Below are 13,956 nucleotides of genomic sequence, written 5' to 3' on the forward strand. Positions count from 1 at the left end.
GCCCTATCCGAGAGTCCTAGCTCAAAGGTTTGAAGGGAACCAATGAGTTCATCTACTCTCATGTTGCAAATGTCTTGGGCCTCCTCTATTGCAGTGACTTTCATGTCAAATCTCTTAGGCAAAGATCTGAGGATCTTTCTCACCAGCTTTTCATCTGTCATTCTTTCTCCCAAGGCAGTGCAAGCATTGGCAATTTCAAGAATGTTCATGTGGAAGTCATGAATACACTCTTCCTCCTTCATCTTCAGATTTTCGAATTTTGTGGCCAATAGTTGCAATCTGGACATCTTCACCTTGGAGGTTCCTTCATGAGTGGTTTTCAGGATCTCCCATGCATCCTTGGCCACTGTGCATGTGTTGATCAGTCTGAAGATATTCTTGTCAACTCCATTGAATAGAGCATTCAAGGCTTTGGAGTTTCCAAGTGCCAATTCGTCTTCTTCTTTTGTCCAGTCTTCTTCTGGCTTCAATTCATTAGTGGGCTTTCCTTCTGTGTCCAGCATCTTGGGATGTTCCCAGCCTTTGATGACAGCTTTCCAGGTTCTGCTATCCAGTGATTTGAGAAAAGCCACCATCCTTGCTTTCCAGTATTCATAGTTGGTTCCATCCAGAATTGGTGGTCTGTTCACTGGTCCTCCTTCTTTCTCCATGTTCATCAGAATTTATCTCCCTAGATCTCACTCAGTGATTTCGAGTGCCTGCTCTGATACCAATTGAAATTCTGATACTGGGGACAGATGTCGTACCGGATGTCACGACATCATGCTTCAGAACATGCAGACTATATTTGATAGTGTGAACAGATTAAACAAGTATATAACACAAGAGAATTGTTAACCCAGTTCGGTGCAACCTCACCTACATCTGGGGGCTACCAAGCCAGGGAGGAAATCCACTAAAATAGTGTTAGTTCAAGGTCTAACAGCCACTGTTTACAACCTTCTCACCTAACCACTACCCGTGCAACCTCTACCTAAGAGCCACTCTTAGATATGAGAACCCCTCTCACTCCCTCTCAAACACTCTCCCGTGTTTACAAATAATTCAAAGACACACCAGAGATCAACTCTGAACAAAAGGGATCAACCCTACACACTAGAGATCAACTCTACACACTAGAGATCAACTCTACACACTCAGGTCCAACACTTGATGTTAGGGTACCATCAAGGTGGCTCACAAAACACTCAAGTCCCAAAACTCACAAAATAACTCTTCAATCCCGGACTTGGTACAGAACTCGTGCAGCCTCCATGTTTTTATAGCAGTGTGTGCATCTGGGCTGCAACAACTTGTGCTGGATGAGATCTATCATTCTTCCTGAAAATCTGCACTTAAAGATCTAAAAGATGCAGTTTGATCTTTTAGTTTTTATCTTTAATCTTTAATCCCTGAACGAACTCTTCTAGTTTGTAATTCGAACTTTAATTATCTTTTAATTCGTTCCTAAAGATAGATCATCTAATCTCTTGCTAACTGCACAATAATCTGTTAAAGATATAACAGATTTATATGTCCAGTATTTTCGGGCCAGATGTCCTGGACATCGTATCCGACATCTTGGATCCTGCAGCTTTAATTCTTCATTTGACCTTCCAGTATTTTCGGGCAGGATGTCCTGGACATTGTATCCGACATCGTGAATCCTGCAGCTTCAATTCTTCATTTGACATTTCATCTTGCCTTGTGCATTGTGCAGCCCGATCTTATTCTTTGACATAACGTTGGACATCATGTGCAGCAACTCCAGCTTTCCTTCATTGTCTAAGTGCTTATGTTTTAACAAAATCTTAGCCAATCTTTTAAAACTCAGTAGAGCTAAGCACTAACAGTCATAAACCTTGACCCAGGGTGAGAATGTCAATCCTTGCCCTCGGAAAACAACAAAAAAAAAAAGAAAAATTCCCAAATCAAAGAGTAGGAGAAAGCAAAAAAAAAGAAAGAAAAATTCCTGATCAAGGATCGGAAGAAAACAGAAGAAACATGCAGAAAGGTCTTTAGACCAGACAATATCTGAACAGTACAGAATTGTCACCAAGTAAACAAAAAAGAAAGGAAACCACGACCCAAAGTGGTCCTCTCCCTTTGATTGCCGACAAAATCCTGTGCGCTAGCGACTTTCTCGCCACGCACTAAACAAAAACAGAAAAGGAAAAGGCAAAAACACTCAAAGCCAAATTCCCCACCTAAAAACCATTCCCAAAATAAGTCCTATTGATCCATGATCACGCATGTAATCTTTGATTTGATAGGAAATGATTTGCAAAATCAAGTCATGACATATCTATGGTTCGGAATTAGAATAAAACACTTACCTGTGTGAAATTGATACACTTTGAGTGATTTTCTCCTATCTTTGTTGGACCCAGTGTTTCCTCTAAATGGTCGTTTAGAAATGAAATGCTAACATCCAAAATCTCATTTACGGTTATGAGAAAATTTCATCAGCATACTCTCCTTCCCCGATAGACACATTGTCTTTCATCCAAAAAGCATATATTGCTCTGATCAGTTGGAAGTTTTGTCTCTTTACTAAAGCATGTTCGCATTTTGGTGAAGAAAACACCGAGACTATTTTTAGTCTCATAGTTATCAAGAACTACGTAGGTCTGAGTTCCTCATCACAAATTGAGGATACGCAGGAGCAAAAGCCCTGCTTTTATTTATACATGTATGTAAAAGGAAAATGTGTATAGAAGGATTCTTGTGTGTAAATGATGCGTGGAAAGGAATTCTTGTGTGTGTGAGCAACGAGTGCATATGAAGAAACTTTTGTGTGAACCATAAGTGTGTGTTGGGAAAAATGAAAAATCTTTGAATGTAAATAGGGTTTGTATATAGACCGTGTGATGTAAAAAGAAGAATTCTAATGCGTGTACAGAAAAAGTTTGTCATGTATAAAATATAGATGTACAAAGAAAGATTTTCCTCATAAAGGACCACAGGTGTATAGTTGTAGTGAACGTATATAAAAATAAAACAAAAAAGTAAAGAGAAAGAAAGACCGCGAAGGTCGACATGTTATAGTTAAGAAGTATAAATCATTCGTAAAGAGCAAACACATCTTCTGGAAACAAGGGACTGATGCTAAGAGTTTATTTTCTGGAATGAACCGAGATAAGAATGGATGAATGCATTGAACTGATGAAAGAACATAACTTGGAAACGTTGGGTCTATCTGTATAAATTCCCAACCGTAGTGTCACAATGCCATAAACAGGATGCTTGAGTGCCCCCCTGGCTGTAGCCATGACTAATTTTGCACGTTATTTTCAAATCATCGTTTTCACGCGTGCCTTATGGAATAATACGGAAGTTCGGGCCGAGAGCGACACCTTGACACCCAAATTTGTCTCGCCCCAGATATCAAGATTGGGGTTCCCACGATAAAAGATCCCATTGAGACACAACCTTAGAACTCTTTGAACCTTGGCCTATCAAAAGAATCCTCCTCCTTTCCCCCGAAGCAAAGGACAGTGAAATCTCCTCAAGGGAGAGCGAATGGAATGTTAAAACCCGATTTCCCAAAGAAAGGGAAGGGGAAGGAAAATTGAAGAAAGAAATGGAAAGAAAGAAAAAAAGAAAAATAAAAATAGAGAAAAGAACAAAAGAAAGGAAAGAAGGATTCCCGATCAAAGTAAAAAGGGAAAAGAAGCAATTCTCGATCAATGAAAGAAAGAGGATAGAAAGTCTCCAAAAGCCAGATTGCCACTCAGGATCATTCTTGACTGGTGATATCCCACCCCACATGAACAAAGAGGAAAAGACCGAAACACCCAGATTCCTCTCCAAAAACACTAACCTCGAGAAAATCCTATTGGTCTGTAATCGTACGTTTGATCTTTGATTTGATAGGGAGTCGCGTGCAAAATAGAGTCGTGGTGCAGTTATGGTTTGGGAATAGGATAAGACACTTGCCTTGTGAGTTTTATACACCATGAGTGATTTATTTTCAGCTTAGCCCCATGTTTCCCCTGCATGTTCATTTGAAAGCTAGAAGTTGACGTCCTACCCTTCATTCTCGGTTGCAAGGAAGATTACCCTTGGCACAAGTATATTGTTTCTCTAAGATGTGGTGCTCTCGCGAATGATTTATTTTTCTTTGCAAAAAGCATGTTATCCTGTTAGGTGGAAAAAACCCGGTGGACCGTTCGGTCCCGCCAACACCCTTTTCCGGAGCCACATGAATGTTATTGCTTAGGGTTGTTCATGTGTCCCCCACTTTCGAGTTTGGAGTTGTGTTCCATGATTGCCTAAGAGAAGACCCTCAAGGCAATCCTCCATTCTCATCCTTTTCCGGAGCCACATGAATGAATTGCGTTGTCATTCATGTGTCCTCCATTTTCGAGTTTGGAGCTGTGTTTCATGATTGCCTAAAAGAGGACCCTCAAGGCAATCCTCCATTCTCATCCTGTTCCGGAGCCACATGAATGTTATTGCTTAGGGCTGTTCATGTGTCCCCCACTTTCGAGTTTGGAGCTGTGTTCCATGATTGCCTAAGAGAGGACCCTCAAGGCAATCCTCCATTCTCATCCTTTTCCGGAGCCACATGAATGAATTGCGTTGTCATTCATGTGTCCTCCATTTTCGAGTTTGGAGTTGTGTTCCATGATTGCCTAAGAGAGGACCCTCAAGGAAATCCTCCATTCTCATCCTTTTCCGGAGCCACATGAATGAATTGCGTTGTCATTCATGTGTCCTCCATTTTCGTGTTTGGAGTTGTGTTCCATGATTGCCTAAGAGAGGACCCTCAAGGCAATCCTCCATTCTCATCCTGTTCCGGAGCCACATGAATGTTATTGCTTAGGGCTGTTCATGTGTCCTCCACTTTCGAGTTTGGAGCTGTGTTCCATGATTTCCTAAGAGAGGACCCTCAAGGCAATCCTTCATTCTCATCCTTTTCCGGAGCCACATGAATGAATTGCGTTGTCATTCATGTGTCCTACATTTTCGAGTTTGGAGCTGTGTTCCATGATTGCCTAAGAGAGGACCCTCAAGGAAATCCTCCATTCTCATCCTTTTCCGGAGCCACATGAATGAATTGCGTTGTCATTCATGTGTCCTCCACTTTCGAGTTTGGAGCTGTGTTCCATGATTTCCTAAGAGAGGACCCTCAAGGCAATCCTCCATTCTCGTCCTTTTTCGGAGCCACATGAATGAATTGCATTGTCATTCATGTGTCCTCCATTTTCGAGTTTGGAGCTGTGTTTCATGATTGCCTAAGAGAGGACCCTCAAGGCAATCCTCCATTCTCATCCTGTTCCGGAGCCACATGAATGTTATTGCTTAGGGCTGTTCATGTGTCCCCCACTTTCGAGTTTGGAGTTGTGTTCCATGATTGCCTAAGAGAGGACCCTCAAGGCAATCCTCCATTCTCATCCTTTTCCAGAGCCACATGAATGTTATTGCTTAGGGCTGTTCATGTGTCCTCCACTTTCGAGTTTGGAGCTGAGTTTCATGATTGCCTAAGAGAGGACCCTCAAGGCAATCCTCCACACTCCACCTTTGTTTGGAGCACCATGAATGTCATTGCCTAGCGCTGTTCATGTGTCTCCATTATCAAGTGCGAAGCTTCTGGTGACTGGGAAGCACGTTATTCTGTTGTTTTCCAGATCGGTTCCTTCGCCAAGTATGTGTATATGTGTATATGTGTATATATGTATTATATTCGTTTTCTGGTTGTTGTTTGTATTTTGTTTTGTGCAGAAGAAAAAAGGAAGAAGTAGAGATGAGAGTCGTCATCACGGAAAGGGCAGGGCGGACGAAATCAGTGTCCTATCTTTGCTTTCCTCTTATCTCCGATGAGAGGTAAGTAAAGAGGGGCAACTGTCATACCCTAATTTCGTCCGGGGATTATTACTTGATGACATGCAATAAATGAAGTCCCGAGACGTCTCAGAAATCCAAAAGGAAGCAGGCTTGCGTGATCCGTAAAATTCCGTAATGTGACAGAAGTCGAAAAGAGGTGTTTTTGCGCAATCCGTGGGTTTCCGTAACTTCTTCGAAAGCTAAGAAAGTGTAAATACATAATCCGTAAGGATTCGTAACCTTACGGAAGGAAAATAAGTATCGTTACGAAATTCATAAAGTTTCGTAACGTTACGGAAAAAGAATTACAAAAAAATGGAAAAGGGGGGTGCGTTTAGTAAACAAGGGGGTGCAAATAGCAACCAGGCCCACTTGGTCCCTCCAGAAGATTCCTCCAGAAGGCTGTTGCTTCTGGAGGAAGCAACCTTGCTCGCCTGGGCGAGCTGGGCAGCAAGCTTCTCCCCTATTTTGCTATAAATAGGGGGAGAAGTGAAGAAGAAAAAGGTTCAGCCCCTTAGGCACTTCTCTCTCTCTCGAATTTGCTGAGGAAAATTGTTTCCGTGAAGAAAATCCAAGCCGAGGCACTTCCGTAACGTTTCCGTGAGTAATTACGCGAAGATTCTCGACCATTCTTCAAGATTCATCGTTCGTTCTTCGTTTTCTTCAGTCTTCAACGGGTAAGTACCTCAAACCAAGCTTTTTAATTCATTCTATGTACCCGTGGTGGTCCACATTTTGTTTCATGTATTTTTATTCTTGTTTTCATTTGCTTTTTATACCCCCTTTTGACGTGCTTAAGCCATTTATTTAAGTCATTTCTCGCTTAATCTAAAAATAAAATAAAATAAATTTCCACCGATCGTTTGAATTGTATCATTCGTTAATTTCGATTAAAATGAATTCCGACCGTTCGGTCGTGCCGTAACCACGTTGGAAATCAAAAAAGAGGTAAAATAATAATATAATAATCAAAAAATACCTTTTAGTAAAGTAAAGCGAAAAATCAATCGGATGTTTTCTCTTTGGGATTTCTCATTCTTAATTGAATTGACTAATAACTAAAGTGAAACTAAGGCTAAAATCAACTCGCCTAGTCAAGCGCGTCCACAAAAAATAGGTTTTTTGAAAGTTTATCATTTCAGTTTCTTACCAAGTAAAATGGATCATTTTTAAAGGCCCAACACCTTTAAATGATCACCTTTCAAGTAAAAGAATCGCTTGATTCACCTTTAAAGAAAGAACTATGTAGGTCTGATTTCCTCTCCAAAGGAGGGTACGTAGGAGCAAAAGCCCCGCTTTTGTCGACCTCAAAAAATAAAAAGAAATAAAAGTTAAGATAACACAATTCCACAATTCTAAAAAATAGGCTGTTGTCTTTCGAGACAAACGTAAGAGGTGCTAATACCTTCCTCAAGCGTAAATACAACTCCCGAACTTAGATTTTTATTTTGACCAGTTTCCTTCGGTTTTTCCAATGTTTTCCACAAATAAACGTTGGTGGCGACTCCGCGCATCTTTCCTCCTTTGGAAAGCGCACCCGTGAGCCTCGCCCTCACTCGCCCACAAAAGGGCACGTTGCGACATCTTGCATGAGGGATCTACAAATGAAACTCAGTTTAAGTTAGTCTAAACCTAAGAGAGCTGTCTAAATTGGGCCTAGTCTTACATGAGGGATCTGCGGACGAAGCTTGGATTAATTCGGCCTGACGAGGGATCGAGGGTTTAGTAATTTAGGCTACAGCATAGAACACAAGAGCATGATTGATTAGAGAAATATATTTCTATACATCAGCTTGTTTGTTAGAAAGACCCAACATTTCTACCTATTGTTGTCATTTTATTTACCTTGCATTTTATAGTTTTAGCATAAAAGTTTAGTTTAAATTCTATCTGAAATTATAACTTATAAATGTTATCTCAACAATGCTTCAATTCTGAACTTAATTTAGGCTAACATTAGTTCCCTGTGTTCGATACTCGGATTCATCCGTTTTAATTTAAAATACTTGACGATCCAGTATGCTTTCTGGTAAACCCCCATTGAAATTTCCTTGAGACATAAATGAACAAAAAGTAACTGCAGTGGGGAACAATCAGCCCCTTAACATAGCATTCATTCAGTATTAGCATATATATCATTTGCTCGTGTTAGTGTGCATAACTTATATGTAGTCAATTATCATGCCAATAGCACAACTAACTGTAGAAGCAAGCTTCATGATGAATCAAGATTGATTCAAAGATGTTTTGATGATAACAAAGGTGATGAAAAAAAGCTCAAAGGTCAATCAAAGAATGAGTTCAAGATGTTCAAGATAGAATCAAGAACACTTCAAGATTCAAGGATCAAGCTTCCAAGAATCAAGATCAAGATTCAAGAATCAAGAGAAGACTTAATCAAGATAAGTATGAAAAGGTTTTTTCAAAAACTGAGTAGCACATGGATTTTTCTCAAAACATGTTTACCAAAGAGTTTTTACTCTCTGGTAATCGATTACCAGATTATTGTAATCGATTACCAGTAGCAAAATGGATTTGAAAAAGTTTTCAAATGAATTTACAACGTTCCAATTGATTTCAAAAAAGCTGTAATCGATTACAATGGTTTGGTAATCGATTACCAGTGCCTTTGAACGTTGAAATTCAAATTCAAATGTGAAGAGTCACATCCTTTCACATAAAAGCTTTGTGTAATCAATTACACTGATTTGGTAATCGATTACCAATGATTGTTTCTAAATAAATCAAAAGATGTAACTCTTCAAATGGTTTTTGACTTGTTCAAATTGGTTTTAAGTTTTTCTAAAAGTCATAACTCTTCTAAATGGTCCTCTTGACCAGACATGAAGAGTCTATAAAAGCAAGGCTTTGTTTTGCATTTTATATTAATCCAATCAATCTAATACAATCCTTTACAAGCCTTGAATCTCTTTGAACTTCTTCTTCTTCTTTGTGCCAAAAGCTTTCCAAAGTTTTTTGGTTTTCTAAACCTTGAAAACTTGTGCTATTCATTCTTTTCATCTATTCTCCCTTTGCCAAAAAGAATTCTCCAAGGACTAACCGCCCGAATTCTTTTTGTGTCTCTCTTCTCCCTTTTCCAAAAGAACGAAGGACTAACCACCTGAATTCTTTTGTGCTCTCTTCACCCTTGTCAAAGAATTCAAAACGACACAGTCTGAGAATTCTTTTGATTCTTCCTTTTCCCTTATACAAAATTTTTCAAAGGACTAACCGCCTGAGAATTCTTTTGTATTTCCATTCACAAAGTATCAAAGGTTTAACCACCTGAGATCTTTGTCTTAACACATTGGAGGGTACATCCTTTGTGGTACAAGTAGAGGGTACATCTACTTGGGTTGTTGACTGAGAACAAGAGAGGGTACATATCTTGTGGATCAGTTCTAGTGGAGGGTACATCCACTAGGTTCAAAGAGAATAAGGGAGGGTACATCCCTTGTGGATCTTTGCTTGTAAAAGGATTTTTATAAGGTTGGAAAAGAAATCTCAAGGACCGCAGGTCACTTGGGGACTGCATGTAGACACGGGTTGTTGCTGAATCAGTATAAAAATTCTTGTGTGTTTGTCTCCTTTTTCCCTACACTTTTACTTTCCGCTGTGCATTTTAATTTCCGCTTTTACTTTTGGTTAAGTTTCTCTTCTACTCCTTATTCTCTTAACAACATAAGTAAAATCCTTAGAAGAGTAAATTTTTAATTAGTAAAGGTTTAGGAATAATTAATTCAACCCCCCTTCTTAATTATTCTGAGGCCACTCGATCCAACACTAACATAGCCTCTGTAGTGACAAAAAACCATCAACTAACACAAAAGCACTAAAAATTAACAGTGCGAGAACGAAGAGTGAAATAGTGAGAATAGGAACCTTGACATAGCATTCAAATGGAACCCTAACATAACATTCAAATGGATTTCGTAAACTCCTAACATGGCGTTCATTTAAGTTGCCAAAGGTAAGATAAATGGAACATACCTTGTTGGCAATACCAACAATTTTTGTAAACTCCTCATCACCGCAAATAGTGGCCACCGAGAGTGGGAACACAACCAACAACGTATGCGAGTGGGGCATGACCTTCAGACGAGTGGTTGTGAGAAGAGTGTGAGCGAGAAGAAGGAGGAGATGAAGCGTCGTAGAGATTAGATTTTTTAATTGAGAGTGGGAGTGATAGTGGACGCGAGAATCAATTATATATATATATGAAAAACAATGTTGATTTTCATAGAAATCAACGTTAACATCGATTTTTAAAAAAACTGATGTTAACTAGGCGATATTAACATCGGTTTTGGAAAACTAATGTTTAGATTTTTATTACAATTATGCTACCACCCTTTTCTTAACATCGGTTTTATCAAAAAACGATGTCATAGTGCTGATGTTATGTCTTTTTTTCTAGTAGTGATAATAGATAATAAGTTTTTTTTTTTTTTATCATTTTAAGATATTTTTTGTATTACACTATTTATTTTAATCATTATTCTATTTACAATTTTTTTTTGTTATTTCAACATTATACTTTAAGATATTGATATTGATAGATGATAGGTTTATTTTATTATTTTTAATGTTTTTCTTATATTTTAATATTTATTTTAACTTTTATACTAATTAGCATAATGATAGTATGATGTCTACTTCAAATTTGCTTTTTTTTTTTACTTTATTTTAAAATTGATTGATTTTTTTAAAATATAGCATAAAATGAATAGTAGAATACACAATATAAAAAATATTATAGTTAAAAGTAAAATATGTAATTAAAATTATTGATCTACAAATAAAAATTACAAGAGTTTAAAATTAATTAAATCTAAAGCTACAAAAATGCTAAAATATATTGTTACCAATATCATAATTTATATAAAATACCACATATAAATATGTCCAATTCTATTATTTTATGTTTATTGAATATTTTAACACTGACATAAATACTTATAATAAAAAAGTTAGCTTAAAGAACTATTTCTCACGTGTAATTTCCTGGTGTTTTTTTGGTGCACAAATGACAAATATTTACTCTTACCTGTAGAGCATTTTAAGGACATGTATCCTCCTAAATCAATTTATCAGAAGTTGTTAATCAAAGTTAAGCAAAACTAGGAGAATTGATCCTCTCATGTGAGATTTTCACTTAGTTTTTTTATGTGAAAATTTACACCAGTAAAATTTCATGTTTTTCTTTTTTTATTATTTAGTTTTTTCTTTCTTACTTTTAATTAAAGGCTAAAATTTTATTATAAAAATTTCAAATGAGGAAACCCAAACCCACAAAAGTAATATGATAAAGAGGTAGTTTTACTAAATCAAAATAAAAGAGGCAGGATAAAAAGTAACAACTATAAAATATCAAAGCTCCAAAATGAAAGGCAGAGGCTTACATCAAAAGTTAAAATAATATTATTAGCAATTGTAGATATTCGAATTTACATTGATATCAAGCAAAAAAAGATTACTTTTTCTTAAAAAAAAAGGTAACAAAAGATTACGGGTAAGGCAGCAGTCAATGGCCATCCAAGATCATAAGTTAGCGCTCACTAGAGGTATTTATAGATTTGGGTCAATTTGTAATTCAATCCGACCCAATTATATTGAGTTAGTTTTTTTAAGACTCTATAATATACAAGTTGGGTAAAAAGTTTTATTTTTTCTAACCCAACTTCACTCAATCTATATCATATAATTATATGCATTATTATTATTATTATTATATAAATTAATTATTAAATACAAAATCCATTAATTTTTAGCACACATAATTTTTTTCTTTTTTAAGTTGTTATTTTTACCTCTATCTTAATTTTGTTTATGTTTTTCCATGCTAATACAATATCTTATTTCTATATAAAATAAAAATATTGTATTAGCATTGAAACAATTAATTCTATTAGTCAAATATTGTCACAATTTGGTCTCTTTTAAGTGTATTTAATCATTATATACTTATAAATTTTAGGCTAAAACAAATTATTATTCTAAAAAAGGTTATCTTTTACAATTTTTTTAAAAAATATTGAGACTTGAGTAACTCAACCCGTTTATGATTGAGTTTAGTTGGGTCAAGCATGTAAAAACATTTGCACAAACCCGATCTCAAAAATTTTGATCAGGTTGAATAATAGGTTTAGTCAAATCCGACCTAGCCCAACCAATGAACACCCCTAGCAATGACAATTTATTTTTTTAAAAAAGTAAATAATAATTAGACTAATTGCAATATTGGTTTCTTTTTAATTATTTTATCATGATTTTGGTGTCATTTTTTTTTTGTGATTTTGGTCTAATACTTAATTTTACATACATTTACTTCTTTTATTTTATAATTAATTAGTTTTTATGGCACCTTAAGTGAATATGTTAGGCCTGAAATTTTACTCCACTACAATAAAAGAAATAAAATATATGAAAAATTGAGAATTAGACCAATTTTAATTTGTACATTTTCTAAAATCGGGGATCAAAATTGTGGGAAAAAAATAAAAGGGCCAAAATAGTTGATAAAAAATAGAGAGCCAAAATTACAATTTTATTATTATTATTATTATTATTATTATTATTATAAAATAGAAGTGAGAGTATATTTGTCATTTCAATTTTCCTGTTCAAAAAGAGGTTAATTGTTTAGGATTTTATTTCATGTTAAATTCAACTTATAGAAGTGTAACCCAATCATGATGTAGTAAATGAATTATCATCCAGGTTGTCTCCTAAGGGATTATTTAACTAAGAACTAGGTTTCAATATTTTTATTTTGTGATTGTCACAAAATAAATAACATAAAATAAATTGTAATAAAAATTAAATGACAATAAAATAATTAAGTAAAGATAGAAATACTAGACTTGAATGGTGATGTAAACCCATTTGCACAAGGGTTGAAGATGGATCTTCAAAGGTTTTTCTTTCTTTTTTCTTATGAAATTTATTGGATGAGAGAGAAAGTGACGAGTTTATGGAGGGTTGAATATAAGGTATTTGGTTCAAAGTTTGAATGTGTTTGGATGGAAAATGAAGATGATAACAATGGTGTTCAAGTGGGATTAAAGAATCAAGGTTTAGAAAGATGAAGAAGGAGAATGAAGAAGGGGGTTGGAAGAATCACTCCTTCGAAATTGGTGTCACACACAAGGTGGTGTTCCTTGATAAACCAATTTCTTGAATCACTCAAGTAACTAAGGAGATTCACTTCACACTTTAGAAGGTGATTAAAAACTCAAATTCAAGGTCTCTTTTTTATTAGAAAATGTGCAGCCTATAAATAGGAATGACATCAAGTTGGTTACACAAGTGAAATGATCACCAATAACAACAATTGATGGTGTCTTTAAACCTAATTAAAACTAGAATTGATAACAACAATTGATGGTGTCATTATACCTAATTAAAATTAGAATTAAGACACATAAACATATGGAAGATTGTGCAACTCCTTGGTCAGCCAAGAGGCAGCCACAATCCTAGAGTTTTCACCTTATTAAACCTTAATTTCTTTAAATTAAAACAAGCCCATAGGTGGTGCAAATCCCAAGAGAATTGATAGCCACTTTAACAAAAGTTTGGGCCTTTATTTCAACTAACAAAATGCTAATAAAACCACTCAACAAAAGTGACACCCTCTACTCTTCTTGGAACATGGTGCAATTAACAATCTGAAGCTTCTCCACTTGTAACTTGGGCCTAAATTCAAATAGCATGGTTAACACTTGTTGAAGAGCTTCCTTGACCTTCTTTGTTCTAGCCCTTGCCATAGGTCCTCCAAGTCCTTCTAAAGGTTCCTTGCCCTTATTCCTTGCCTTGTCCTCATCAAATGGTGACATCGATGTTGATGAATAAATATCTAGGTTTGGACTCGGAATTCACTCGATCCATTAACTTTACAATTCTATACTCATCTTTCTTGCTCATCCCCAATTCACTAATGTATTTTACCCTAGCTCCCACATGGTTGAAAATTCTAAACTACTTGCCCGATACCCAATCCCTTGGACATACCGACACAAAAAATCAACATTAATGGTCGAGAATTATAAGGCTTAACTAAGATTATTCTATTCCTAGATATAATCCCAATTAAGTACTTGATTCATGTTTGGGTTTCAAAAAGACTCGTCAAAGCACAAGTCAATT

The sequence above is a fragment of the Glycine max genome, chromosome 20 (genome assembly GCF_000004515.6).
Source record: "Glycine max cultivar Williams 82 chromosome 20, Glycine_max_v4.0, whole genome shotgun sequence".
NCBI classification, from domain to species: Eukaryota; Viridiplantae; Streptophyta; class Magnoliopsida; order Fabales; family Fabaceae; genus Glycine; species Glycine max.